Source organism: Euphorbia lathyris, chromosome 5 (assembly GCF_963576675.1).
Source record: "Euphorbia lathyris chromosome 5, ddEupLath1.1, whole genome shotgun sequence".
Taxonomy (NCBI): domain Eukaryota; kingdom Viridiplantae; phylum Streptophyta; class Magnoliopsida; order Malpighiales; family Euphorbiaceae; genus Euphorbia; species Euphorbia lathyris.
In genome coordinates this window covers 60,839,862-60,855,743 of record NC_088914.1, presented here as the reverse complement: position 1 = coordinate 60,855,743, position 15,882 = coordinate 60,839,862, and the positions used below count along the sequence as shown (strand labels likewise).

Sequence of the window (15,882 nt, the reverse complement as noted above, 5' to 3'; positions counted from 1 at the left end):
CCTCTGATGGGTCCTCCGGCGGTGCTGATTTTGATGGTGAAAGGACGAGTGGAACAACAACTTTTGTTTTTTTAGCGGCGCACTTCCTTGTAAGAAATGAACAGGTGGAAGGAGGAGAAAGAAAAATTTGACAGCCAAACCCTTACACTCCGGTGATCGAAGATGAAATGGAAAGGGCAGAAGATCTGTTAGATGCCGCTGTAAAAAGAAATTGAAAGAAAGAGAAGTAAGTTAGGTTGTTTAGAATTTGGGTACAGTACTTATCTCTTCTAATTTTTAATTTTTAATTTTTTTTTAATGAAAAAAAAAATCCAAAACTACCGCACACCTAAGAATTAGGAAGTGAGTTTTCTCTTTTTTTAACCATTTTTTTAAATAATAATATAAATAAATAAAATACAATACAACTAATACTAAAAAGAAAGAAAAAAATAATAAAACTAACTAACCAATGTAAATAACGTTTTTTTTTCTTTTTTTTCAACAATTTTTTTTTATAATAATGATATAAATAAATAAAATAAAGAAAACTAATAATTTAAATAAAACAAAATAAAAAAAAATGTTAGTGAAAGAAAAAAAGGAATAAAGACTAAATTTGTTTAAGTCGTGGGCATGTCAATCGAAAATGCACAAATACAATAAAAGCTGTAACCAGTTTTTCATAAGCCGTGGGCACGGTTTAAACAAAATTGGTTCCTGCTTCTATTTTGATAAAGGTTATAATTTGACATGTGGTCACGGCTAGCTCCTGAAGTTTAAACTAAAAATTAACACTATTAAAAAAAGGTTATTTAATGGGTTGCCTCCCAATAGCGCAATTATTTAACGTCGCTATGCTCGACGAACTCCCTTTTCTAATCGTTCTCATAGTGTAGAATTCCCACACTCATCTCCGACTTTGGTTCCTCTTTGAAACCTTCATGGAACACTTTCAAGTGATGCTCATTTACTTTGAAAACTTTATCCATCTCGATGCTCTTGATCTCAACTGTACCATAAGGAAAACTGTTAATCACAACAAAAGGACCAACCCAACAAGAACGTAACTTACCGAGCATGAGTTTCAATCGAGAACTATATAATAAAACTTTTTGTCCGATTTGAAATTGTTCTCTCAAGATCATACTATCATGAAACAACTTCGTATTCTCCTTGTAAATTCTCGAATTATCATAAGCTTCCAAATGTAGCTCCTCAAGTTCTTGCACTTGCAATTTTCGATTTAAATTAGCTTCCTCCAAAAATATTCGATGCATGCAAGTGGATGGGCTAATGCCTTTAATTTCGGGTAAATTCCAACCAATTGGCATTTTGTGCTCTTGAAGAACTTTGATCAAACTTTCTTCTTACTCTATAGTTAAGCCTTTTGCAATTATCACCGGAAGTGTCTCATCTTCTCCCAAATAGACATAATTCACATGATCCGGCAAAATATTCAATTTGACTGTTAAAGCCTGCAAAATAAAAGGTAGAATTTTCTTGTAAGTATTGGGCATTTCAATTTCAGATTTTTCTACACCTTTTTGCATCTCATTCGATGAATCATTACTTGCTTGTCCACCTTCTTCCAACTCACATAGACTCTCTTTTTCTTGAAACTTTTCGTGCATAAGTGAGTTAATGACATCAACATGATAAACAGTATCTGAATTTTCAAGGTACTTCATGGTATCAAAAATATTGAATTTTACAATCTCTCCGTCAAATTCTATGGAGAGAGTACCCTCATGAACATCAATCTTTGTTCTTGTTGTTTTCATAAATGGCCTTCCAAGTAGCAAAGGTGCTGAATTTCCAGATGCATTATTCTCCATTTTCAAAATATAGAAATCAACTGGAAAAATCAATTCATTCACCTGCACCAAAACATCTTCCACAACTCCTTCCGGGTAAGAGTTAGAACGATCAGCTAATTGAATCACTACCCTTGTTTGTTTCAAAGGTCCCAAATTAAGAGCATTATAAATAGAATAAGGCATTACATTTATTGATGCTCCTAAATCTAGCATGACATGTTCAATTCATTTATTCCCAATAACACAAGGCATTGTAAACATGCATGGGTCCTTACATTTAGTAGGTAGACTCTTTTTAATCACAGCTGAAACATTTGCCCCACCCTTACTCTTTCATCAGTTTTCAATTTTCTCTTATTTGTGCAAAATTCCTTCAAAAGTTTAGCATACATTGGAATTTTCTTTATTGCATCAAGTAGTGGAATGTTTACCTCTACCTTTCGAAAGGTTTCCAATACCTCTTTCTCATAGTCGTCCTTTGATTTTGCGAACCTTGAAGGAAAAGGAGCCAATTTAGATGGAATTAATGGAATGAGATTAGAGTTTACCTTAGGATCTTTCTTAGCTACACTACACTGGGTGGTTCTTTTTGTTTCTCTTCTCTTATTGGAGGTGGACTTGATTGAACTTCCTCCCCACTTAGTAATGTGATTGCACAAGCATTTTCCTTTGGGTTCACCATAGTTTGGGAAGTTAGTTTTCCAGAATTTTGTGCCTCCAATTTGTGAACTGATGTAGCTAATTGAGCCACTTGGCTTCCCAAATTATGAATTTCTGCCTCCATTTTCTGTTGAAATTTAAAAGTACTTTCAGCAAGGCTTTTAACAATGTCTTCCAAAGGCATACCTGAGTTAGAAGTTGAAGGTCTGGATGGTCCTTACACTTGAGGTGGTTGATTATATGACTGGTTTTGCAACCTTGCTGTCCTCCTTGATTTCCATAATTAAAATTTGGATGATCCCTCCATCCCGAATTGTAATTGTTAGAATAAGGATCATAATTGCGTTGTGGTTGTCCTGGAAATCCTCCAATAGCATTTGCTTGTTGGAAATCTTCTTGTAATGATGGGCACTCATCAGTGTAATGTCCCACAATTGAGCATACTCCACATACCTTTTCAAGCTGTACTTTGTCTGCTGCAATTTGACGCACCAAAGAAACTAATTCAGCAAATTTATTTTCAATGTTAGAATTGTTTACCTCATTAACTTGCTTGGTGGTGCTATTTGATCTTGTTCCAAATTGTTGGGAGTTTTCAGCCATAGTGGAGATTAATTGTCTTGCCTCATCGGGTGTCTTATTCACCAACGCTCCTCCACTAGCTGCATCAATCATGCTTCTATCAATTGGAGCCAATCCTTCATAAAAATATTGGATTAGGAGTTGTTCGGGTATTTGATGATGTTGGAAACTAGTGCACGGTTGCTTGAACCTTTCCCAATATTCATATAAGGTCTCTCCACAAGCTTGTCTAATTCCACATATCTCCTTTCTAATATTTGCTGCACGGGAAGATGGAAAGAATTTCTCAAGAAATAACCTTTGCATTTCTGTCCATGTCGTGATAGATCCCGATGGGAGATAGTACAACCAATCCTTAGCCTTATATTTTAAAGAAAAAGGAAAGGCTCGTAGTTTAACTTGCTCTTCAGTTACTCGTTCGGGTTTCAAACCAGAACAAATGACATGAAATTCCTTCAAATGTTTATGAGGATCCTCACCTGTAAGACCATGAAAAGAAGGGAGTAAGTGAATTAATCCAGATTTAAGTTCAAAAGGTACCTCTGGATTTGGGAACTCAATGCAAAATGATTGGCGATTTAAATTGGGTGCTGCAAAATCCCTTAATGTTCTATTTCCATCCATCGTCTCTTCCTCACTTTGAAAAACAAAATTTTCTCTGATTTCTTCAAAATTTTCTAAAGACGATGAACAAACACTCCTTTGTTTTGTTTCTTTTCTTAACCTCCGTATTTCTTTTTCTATTTCAGAAATAAATATTCGTTCACTTCCACGAGAGGTGCGGGTCATAAAAAGTATCAAAAACAAAGGAAAATGAATCAAGAAACTAAATTGTTCCCCGGCAACGGCGCCAAATTTTGGCGGGTTTGTCGAAGCCCGACAAAATAGATTTATAGTTTTTTTACTGATTTCTCTATTGGACTACAATTTGATTTGTAGTAATAGTAAGACCAGGTCGAATCCCAAGAGAACAATTAACCTCTTAATTCAAATGAGCAAATAAAATAAAAGGGGGGGGGTTTGATTTTGATGGATGGTTAAATCAAATTAAACAAGTAAAGTAAATTGGAATTCAATAATGAGAGAGCCTGATTCAAGAGATTGGGTTCATTAGGTGTTTGTTGATCATTGGTTTAAATGATAAACAAATTAAAATTCAAATCTTTGATTAAAGAGTATAAGGATTACCTAATTCACTCTTTCACTTTCTCTTAATTTATCAATTTAAGTGAAGCACCTAAATCAACCTAGTTATTAAGAAAAGGGAATGAAGCATATCCAATTTCACAATAATCGCATTAGGATTAAGAAAGTTTATCAAATCAATTCCTATTGAGAGGAACGTCGACAAACAATAGCAATTGGCTGAATTTTCTTCCCAATCAATCTTAAGCAAAAACTAAATTACTCAAGATCGATTTTTGCTACTTGTTGTAATTCATTCAAGATAATTACGGATCAAGAATAAATACTTAACAATAGAAGATCGAATACGATTCAATAATCATAAAAAGAATTGAAGAAGAAAATCAGAACTTGAATTAATACTTGAGGAAATTAATACATGAAACCTCACAACTTTCAACCTAATGAAATCCCTCTTGAATCAGAAAATGGAACTTAGCTACTCATAATGAAAACAATTCAACAATACAATTGAAAATCTGTAAAACCTAGTTCTCCTCTCTAAGGAATGTTAAGCCTCTATTTATAGGGGGGAAACCCTAAGAAGAAAGACTAAAATATCCTTAAGAGATAAGGAAAGAAAATAAATCTCTAATTAATTAATGATTAAATAGAGATAATAGGAAATATTCAAATCCTAACTAAAATAAAATACAATTAAATAAGATAATATCCCAAAATCAAATCTGAAAATATCTTCTTATCTCTTCCAAATTCTTCCAGCCACGTGCCCACGGCTTAACTGAAGTTGGCTGCTGTTTCTCAATTACAGCTGAGACAGGACGTGCCCACACCTTAACTGAAATTGGCCTCTGATTTGCAAATACTCCAATGCTCCAAAAGGCCACTAATTTCCAGATTTTTCACCAAACATCTAAACTTTCTCCCAAAACAAAATATGAAACAAAAACATCAATTAAGCACCAAATGTTTCCAAATTACATAGAATAAGATAGAAAGTAACAAGACTAAAATGGTCTTGTCAAAGCTGTTACACAGGAAGTTGTCAACCATATGTACCACGTAGATAAGTTTTATATATTATTTCTAGCAAACTTCAATATGTATTATTTCTAAAATGCTTTAATATATATTATTTTTAGTACACTGCCATATTATGATACTCGAAATTATCGTTATCACAATTCCATACTACTATTAGCATGCTAAAATTTATGATAATTCAAATTAATTCCTCATACTTAAAATTATCTCTCCATACTTCAAACAACATAAACATAAACAACATAAGTACATATTGAGAAACAGAAACAAATAACATAAATAACATATTCATTCAAACAACATAAGTACATATTGAGAAACAGAAGTATATATTGAAAAACATTTGAAAAAAATGCGGACATGACATGACCTACATGCGAAAAGTTGCAAAACAACAACGAGGCAACGAACGAGGTAAAAATGTTTGAAAAGCATCATCGTCACTACCAGACGATAAATCAGATGTTGATGTGGTCGGTTCTTCTTTTGTGATTTCCTCATCATGGAACTTAGCTAGCCGAACCTCCATTATATCTATTTCCCGTTGCAGTTGTTCTTTCACAATGCATTTTTCTGCTGTTGTTCGTCTTGGCAACATGGATGATATGATCTTCGGCCTTTTTATACAATGGCAAACACAGTATGCTTCAAGCTCACATTGAACTTCCCATAACCTCATCCATTCAAGTGGAGTATACTCATTAACTATGCAATTATCGGGTAGGTTTTTGGTGTGGTATCCTTCAAAAATATGTCCTGCATCTGTCCGCACCAAATGGTAGTGGGTTCTAGCATTGGCAAATTTTCTTTTTTTTTTCCGTACCATGTTTCACAATCTGGATCAATGTAGATATCTAGTATATCTCCATTAGTGAAATTATTTGTACTCCAAATATCCATATCCTATTAATCAAAGCATATAAACATGAATTAATCAAAATATTTGAGGAAGTTTTAACGTAAGTTGCAATCCATACAACATAAACATAAAACTACATAAATAATATATCCATACAAATAACATAAGTAACATATCCTAAGTGTTCTACATATTCAAAAACATAACTACATATTGGAAAACAAATACATAATCAATTTCGCCCCCGTTGTCTAGACGAAGAGCCTGCATTTCTACCGGTAGAACTGGGCATCCTATTTTGGCCTCCAACGCTGCCTGCTCTTTCTGGGCATGACTTCTTATTATGACCGCTTTGTCTGCAAATGCTGCAGGTATAACTAGTCGTACCCGTCTCGATCAAGTCCATCTCATTCTTAATTCTTGTTGACTTAGGTCGTCATTGCTTACGCTTCATCCTTGGATCAACATGCACTTTCGGTGAACTAAACTCGGGCCAATATTCTTGATGGGATAACGGTTGGAATGGATAGTTATATACACACAAAGTCTCAGCCAATGTATGTGTCACGTCAACATATTGCCATAAATTTATGTGTAGGTGCATGCACACTGCAATTGCATGAGAACAAGGTAGTTTATAATTTTGGAATTTGTAGCATGTACACTCACGAGTCTGGAGTTTAACATTCTGGATGCTGTTCCCTTTCTGTTTGATGGGATCATAAGCTGTCCGAACCTGATAAAACCCAGTTCGAGTGTCGTATTCAATGATAGTGTGACCATTCGCCTTTTGTCCATACCTTTTCAACAAATCCTTGCAAACTGGTGTGTATGTCTCACCTTTATCCTTCAAATTACTAAACACTTGTCTATGCAAGTCAAAGTAATGCACCATTTTTGCAAATGTATACTCCACAATGCTTTGTATAGGCATTTGTCTGATGCCTTTTAGAACACTGTTTACACATTCTGCAATGTTTGTTGTCATATTCCCGCACCGTGCACCATTATCATATGTCAGACTCCATCGATCCATCGGTCTCTCCATTGCCCAATTGTACGATGCTACATCCATTGCCTTGATTGCATCCATTATCTTCTGAAACTTCCTTGGTTGTGCTTGTGCACCTAAATAAGTTAATTCAACATTTTGTGAAAACATATACTACATATTGAGATGGAATCATTTGAAACATATATACTAACACTTACCAGCCCGGTATAGAAGTTTTTTAATTCCAGTCTTATGGAAACTGTGGTTGTAATTGCTGACAAAGTGTCAGAGGCAAAACCTATGAAATGCCATCGGTTCAGCCCAACCCAAGTTTGGTTGGGACATTGCATACAAAATTCCAGCATGTCGATCTGAGATGACGCTTAAACCAATGCGTTGAGTGCCATACCTCTGGATGCAATCCATGAACCATGACCAACTGGACTGATTCTCGCTTTCTACAATTGCAAATGCAATATGAAGTATGTGGTTGTTGCCATCAAATGACGTTGCCACCAACAATGTATGTTTATACTTACCGTATAGAAATATCCCATCTATCAATATCATGGGTCAACAATGTTTGAAACCCTCGATGCACGGTTTGAAACTCCAAAAAACTCGTTTGAATATTTGATGTTGTTGATTATGTGTTTCATCAGTCACTAGACAACTAACACATCCTGGATTATAGTGTTTCAAGGCATTCAAGTATCGAGGCAACATGTTGTACGACTCTTCCCAATTGCCAAAAATCTTTTCTAACGCCTTCTTTTTCCCAAACCATGCCTTTTTATAGGACACAAAAAACTTGAATTGAGTCTTGATGTTTGCTTGTATAACTCCGACACTCAACCTTGGATCTTTTGCAACCATATCCATAATGCAGTTTGAAATCATTTTACTATCAAGCTTATTATGATCTTGCGTCAACATTGAACCAAAGCATGTGTGAGGACCATGATACACACTTATTACCCAGTAGCCCAATTTTTTCTTCAAAAGTGCCCTTAACCACCAATCGCAATTTTGTTCTGATTTCCAGCACTTCAAGACTAATTTGTATGGTTGGGACTCAACTGTTGAGTACGAAACATTTCTACTCATTGAATATTTCTTCACAGCTGATTGAACATCCTCTTTATCAACAAACACTAATCCTTTTCTCAACTCTGAAACTCCATCCCATACGCATATCTCTTCGGTATCATTTGAAGCCCCATATGCACGGTCTTCCTCTATCAATGAATATGCAGGAGCTGGAAATGTAAATGATGATAAAGGAGCAATTGCTGGGATACCATAGTACTCAGGCACATCAGTTGGAGCTACATTCAAATCCATCATCCATGAAGATACAACAGGAATTGAAGGTATTGTGCTATAATCACCCCCTACCATTCCTTCATGGTCCATAATCACATCTTCCTCCACCTCTTCGTCTTCATCAGCATATTCTTCATAATCAAAATCCTCCTCCACATCCAATCCGTCATCACTCTCACTTTCAACTAGATCATCGAGACCATATTCAATTACTGGATCAGGTTCAGCATAATCTCCGCTTGTGCCCACTTCATGTCGATTTATTTCAACATCGTAATTAGGGAATACAGTCATATTGGGTTGGTAACCAATATAAGTATGTCTGTCGTCTTGGAAATCGCCACTTGGAATAGCATAAGATGGTCCGTCTTGGTCCCACTCTCTCGTGCCTAGTGATTAAAAAGATGATGTTGGCCGATAGCTAGGTCCAACAGTTGTAGACCCATAACCGATATTAGTATTCACACACTCATTGGTTACAGAAAACATACTTGACATGGGTCTGTCATTGGTTACTCTCTCAAATTGAACAAATAACTCAACATTATTATATGTTGGTACGTTGCTCAAATTATCGTAAATGAATTCAACATCGTCGTCGCTCGAAATAAGCATATGAGAAAATGATAGTGAAGCTTGGCCAAAGATATGATACTTGTACACGATTCGGGTTATTCTGTCACCACTCTTCAGTTCAATAGCTGCTCGTATCCTAGATACAAGATTGATATATGATGGTCTCCTTCTCAACTTCAGTCGTTTATTCTTAGCCAATGCACTAGACCAATCATATTCAAAACTGGCGCCAATAAAACTCATCTCCCCTCACCAACTTATGATGTAATTAGTATATTCAGTCATTCTAAAATACCTACATAGTATACAAATTAAAATAATATAAAAAAATGATCAAATATTGTAAAATATTCTTATAAGTTTAAAAAATCCACTCTATATTTTTATTTTATTATATTCATTACAATTTTATGGGTAAGATTCTTATTTTATGGTTATTATGTATAGTATATTTTATGGATAGTATTATTTTAATTTAATGAGTAGTAATATTTTATGGATAGTATTATTTTAATTTTATGGGTATAGTATATTTTATGGATAGTATTATTTTATGATTATTATGTATAGTCATATTTTATGAATAGTATTATTTTAATTATATGGGTAGTAATATTTTATTTTTATACAATTATATTAAATTAAATAATATATTGAATAGTAGTACAAATAATACATACAAAATAACATTTTATGGATGAGATATTATGTACACTTTATGTGTATTTTGTGTAGTATTATTTTATGATTATTATGTATAGTATATTTTATGGATAGTATTATTTTAATTTTATGGGTGGTATTACTTTAATTTTATACAATTATATTAAATTAAATAATATATTGACTAGTAATATAAATAATACATACAAAATAATAACAATATGAATAATTTTATTGACTATCTACATTTATTAATTTTATGGGTGGTATTACTTTAATTTTATACAATTATATTAAATTAAATAATATATTGACTAGTAATATTAATAATACATACAAAATAATAACAATATAAATAATTTTATTGACTACCTACATTTATTAATTTTATGGATAATTTTATTAGTAGTTATCTAGTTATATACTACTTGAATGAAGAACAAATTCAATTATACAAATAATATATACAAAATAATAGCACTAATACTATCTAATTACATAAAAAAAAAATTAATACTATCTAACTTTATAAAATACTGATTTAATCTAACAATAGTGTAACAACATAACTAAATATAAATTAACCGTAAATATACATACCTGTTTTTAGAGCAACACAGAAAATATTTAAACTACAAAAACAATAACACAAGTACATCAATTAAATCAATAACAACATTTTATACAAAATCAAATAAATTAAAATACATACCTTTAATAATTTTACGAAAATAATTCTTCAAGATGGTGGAACGAAAAGTGGAGAATTTAGTTGTGTATAAGATAATGGAATAAGAAAATGAATGAAGAGGGAAGAGTTTTTTTGAAGAAAAGAGGGAAGAGTAAGCTATGAAAATTGAGGAGTTTTGAAGAGTGTAGAGTAGAAATTGAAGAGTAAGAAAGAGTGAAGAGTGAAAATGAAGTGTATATATAAATTGAATGAAAAAAGGGTAAGTTTTTTGTAATTTTCGGAATTGAATGGGCAAAACATCATTTTGCCCCTTCACGGACTCTGCTTCCCCAAAGGAGGAAGCAGAGTTGGCGTGCGAATCTCACTTTAGTGAGATTCGCACGCCTATGAAACCGATGAATGATTCACCGGTTTCAGGAGACCGGTGAATCATTCACCGGTTTCCAGACTGCCATGTCTGCTTTTGGCAAACATGGCAGTGACCTCGGTAAATGAAATACCGGTGTCTTAACAATTTCTGAAACCGGTGAATGGATCACCGGTTTCAACTAATCCGAGTTAAACTTTTTAGCATTACAGTGTGCACTAAGTTTAACCCGACTTTACTGTGGACAATAATGCCAAAATAGGCATTATTTTTAGGAAAAATCCAATAAATTTTTCACATGTTTCCATTGTCCTTTTTTTTGTCGTAAATACTATCACTTTCTCGCTTTTTCTTTCTAATATGATTGCATCTTCCATTACTTTATGCAGGTTACGTTTGGTTGGAAGTTGAGGATGGATCAATTTATGCTTGTTTCACTTTTTTAACAGATAAAATTGCTCTTTCATCTTATAATTTTTTAATGCGGTTACTATTTTTTTATTGTCTTTGCTAACAGTTTGAACTTTAAAATACTAGTTTGTATATTTTTAAACTATATCGTTTATATTTGAAATGGTTTATACATAAGGTTCATTTTTTTTTTGTACTTTTTCTTTTATTTTATATTTGGATAGTAAAAAAAAGAATCAGTGTATTTTCATGTGAATTGTGGAATTTTTTATTCAAAACAAAAATTAAGATTTTTATTTTACTAAAAAACGATTATTTTTTAGTTTCAAACTATAATATCACACTTTTTAAATAGAAAATTCCAAAAGTTAAACACTTGTTTAGTATCAATCATGCTATTAATTATGGAACTAATTTTTTTATTTTCCAAAACTATTCATTTATTTGTAGTTGGAAAAAATTGATTTTCCAAAAAACAAGAATTTTCTTGGAAAAAACTGTTTTTCATATATAAAATATATACATGAACTCTCTATCAATCACTAAAACTTCTAGACCTAATATATCATCAGCTTCCTGAACTTGTCCACAATAGTAGATTGGTTTCCTGTACTTTACAAGTATCTCACTAGCTCCCTGAACTTGCTTATTTCGTATCACCAGCTCCCTAAACTTGTTCATAAAAATCGATTAGCTCCCTGAACTTTGCAAGTGTCTCATCAGGTCCCTAAACTTGTTTATTCTGTAACAACTAAATACAAAAACCATAATACTAACTCAGGTTAAGGTGCAAAAATACTCCTAACGTTTTGGACCAGGAGTAATTTTATCCCTAAAATTGATAAATTGGGTTAATTTGAGAAATAATTCATCAAACTGTCTTCTCGGTTATGAATCTTGTCATCTACACCTTCACACATATGTCATTTTATCAGTAACAAATCACAAACATATGTTGGGGTGTGAAAAAAATAAAAAAAAATTTACTGTCTTTTGTACGAATTGGACAAAAAAATTCAAAAAATTCACCAAATTTATAAATTTGCTCTTGCCTACTAATATTAGGGGTAAAATTGCACCATTTTAGATGTTATGGGTAAAATTACTCATGACCCAAAACTTTAGGAGTATTTTTGCACCTTAACCCGAGTTAGTATTATGGTTTTTGTATTTAGTTATTACAGAATAAGCAAGTTTAGGGAGCTGGTGAGACACTTGCAAAGTTCAGGGAGCTAATCGATTTTTATGGATAAGTTTAGGTAGCTGGTGATACGAAATAAGCAAGTTCAGAGAGCTGGTGAGATACTTGTAAAGTACAGGGAGCCAATCTACTATTGTGGACAAGTCAGGAAACTGATGATGTATTAGGTCTATTTCTAACTATATTAGTAACATAGTAAACATTTTGACACTTTTTTATATGATTAACTTATATAAATGCGACAACCTTAGTTATTAGCATTTTTTGTAATTGTGGTATTAGCACATTAAATATCTTAGATATTAATATCTTTGAAATGCATGTTGTAACAGTTAAATAACAGTCGAACCAGTATTTTCAAATTTTCTGTAATTTAGTTCTGAAATTGATCTTATTTGAAAAAGTATGAGTTAACTTGGACCATTTTATATGTTACGATCAAATTTACACCTCTAAAAATGTTAGGGGGGTCAAATTTAGCCTTATCCCATAAGATTAAATATAACAAATTACTATTTACTATAAAATTAAACATTTATTTTTTCTATTTTGCATCTATTTCTTTTTCTTTTTCTCTCCAATATATATAGTACTATCCGTGCAGTGTTTTAATGTCCATGAATGGATAGCTCTTAATAAATGTTGATCCACTATACTATACTATACTAGTGTGCAACTTCCTCTTTAATGTTTCCTCCACACATTGCATGTTGAGATGTTATTCATGTTAACACTCAACATATGTATGTATAAGTTTTCTTCAGATATTTCATATTGATTGCCCTCCTTTCATTCAAAACGGAAATTAAATGCCCTTTCATATCTATCCAACCTAATAAACATGAAAAACGTGATTTCTCAGAACAGAAAATTAACTAAAATAAAGTGTTGCGGGAGTCGGAAATCGATTAAAAATGTTCGGTTTTGGGCAAAATGAAAGTTTATGATTGAAGCTGATAATAAGATCAACATGCAAAGCCACGGGAGTTCATTGAAGTTCATTCAAAAGAGAAAGGAAGATTCCGTTCTGGAGTTCGAGAGAGAAAACGAAGAGACGGAGAAGAAGTGCAAAGTACAATAATCAAGTCTTTAGAGCCTTTTATTTCTTGTCGGCAAACCCTTTGGGTTTCCAAGGATAATTAAGTCTTTTCCAGAAGGCCAGGGGCTCTTTTGTCCAAACACAATTTCGGTAGGTTCTAGAAGAGGCACAAGCAACCAATTGTTGGTCCCTTATAACGTGACAAGTTAGTTCCAAGGGGGGGGGATAGGAACTATTTAAAATTTTATCCGTTAAAGCCGACTTCTTTTCTTATGAAAAAGTTTACACAGCGTGACTAAGCAGTTTGAAGACACAAGCTTAGTCAACTTGTGACTAAGTCTGTTTCTTTCCTTGAGTCAGGAAATAGCACTTAGAGTCTATTCCTGAACTCAGCTTCTTAGTATACTTAACTCAGCGTGAGCTCGTTACTTAGTCAGTTTTATAGCAAGCAATATGTAAAGGAGTTTAAGGGTTTGAAAGATATTACTCAGCAGACTTATCATGGTTCGGCCTCTCCGCCTACGTCCAGTCCCCGGAACTCGTTTCGAGCTTTTCGAATCCTCTATTGAGCTCTTTAAAGGTAGAGAACGAAACCTTTTACAATAGAAGCTGAGTATACAAGAGTACCTTCCTCTATACCTCTACTCACTCCTATATCTACCGCTGAGTACTATAACCGAGTACTCAGCCTCTCCTTTCTATTCTTCTAGAAATGATAAAGTGTTTGTCCTAAACAACAATTGCTAAGACACTTTAAATGATTGAAAATCACTCTAGACTTTTACACAATAATATGGAAATTGGTGTAAGGAATTTGCTTTGCTTTTCTCATAGAACTTTGTGTGGAAATTTGGTCAGCGTTTTGACTAGTTAAAGATCTGCATCGAATGAAGCAAATGAGAGACCTATTTATAGTGACAATTGAGGCACCGGTCATTTCGAATTTCGAAATAACCGTTGGAGGGAAACGGCTTCCTGTCATTGTCACTCAGTACGTGCACAGTGTCGTTGGCCAATGAAATTCTTGCATCTTCTGTCTGCGGCAGTGCTCGACAGCTTTACCTCTGGCAAAACAGAATGTTTCGACATTTTTGGCAAAGTCTTCCAGACAGCTTCCTGCGCCTTCTGAACTTTACCCAAAGTAGAAATACTTTGTCTAGAAGTTGATTCTTGTCTGCCGCTGTCCTGACTGCTTGTCGCTTGACTCAGCAGCTTCCTCTTGAAGCTTTTGCTAGAAGGCTTCTCGATCCTTTTTCATGCTGAGTCGCCGTTTTGCTTGAAACGGCTTTGCTTTATCTTCTTGGGCCGTGAGGTCTTGATTATGTTGACTTGGGCTTGACTTCCACTCATGGGCTTTTAGACTTTAAAACTTAATGTCTTATAGTTAAATAAACTCAACATTGAACAAACACATTAGTATAAATAAATCAAAGCATTTAAATTTAATGTGTTAGAATATTTTTTTATCAATTTACTTAAATAATTTTGTCAAATCAAAATCATGTGGAAAGGTGTTTCAACAGATAACTCAAATCAAATGGACTCATTCAGCCTCACTAAGGAACAATACCAGAAACTAGTTGCACGCCCCCAGAAGGCCCAAGCTTCCACAAGCAGCGTGAACACCTTCTACAAGGATAACTACTCTAGTAATGCTTTTAAAAGCCCTCCTGATAAAAATGCCATATCTCACTAGATCCTTGACACCGGAGCCACTGACCACATTGGTGCGACGTCGGTTATTATAGCTCATGCACAAAAATAGAAAATTGTTGGGTCAGCTTATCGAATAGGGAAAAGGTTAACGCTGAGCATGTAGGCATAGTACCATTAAGTAAAGGACTCACCTTGAAAGGTGTATTATGCATACCTAAATTCAATTACAACCTGATCTCAACAAGAGGTTTTAGAGTCAAATGACATGTGCATCATCATAACTGGGTCAACATGTATAATACATGATGCCAAAAACTGGAAGACGATTGGCTAGGCTAAGCAACGAGGAGGACTGTATTTCCTAGAGAATCCGCTACGAAATGTAGTCAAAAGTTTTTATGTTGTTTCATGTTCAATTAAGGCAAATGTATGGCACTCTTGCCTAGGCCATCCCTCTTATGAGAGGTTAAAAGCCTTAGGAATACCATATAATGACTTTAAGTCTTTCAAAGAAATGTCATGTAATGTTTGTCAAAGAGCCAAATAAAAGAAATTGCCTTTCATATTAAGTAACAGCATTGCAAAACAAACTTTTGACCTAATTCATTTTGATATATGGGGGCCAGTTAAGGAATCACACACAAACAAACGTTATTTCCTAACAATTTTGGATGACTACAGTAGGTATACCTGGGTATCATTACTGCATGATAAGGGGGAAGCACGACAGGCATTACAAGCATTTTGCAGTCATGTTAGCAGACAGTTCAACAAGGAAGTCAATGTAATAAGGTCTGACAATGGACCTGAATTCACAATGTAAAACTTTTATGAGAGTGAAGGTATTGCACATCAAACGTCATGAACC

The 15,882-nt window shown here is 33.8% G+C and overlaps 1 pseudogene; it reads right to left on the bottom strand.

Moving 5' to 3' along the window:
• Positions 1 to 1,349: 1,349 nt before the first annotated feature.
• On the bottom strand, positions 1,350 to 3,665 carry LOC136229842 (uncharacterized; annotated as a pseudogene).
• Positions 3,666 to 15,882: the final 12,217 nt, after the last annotated feature.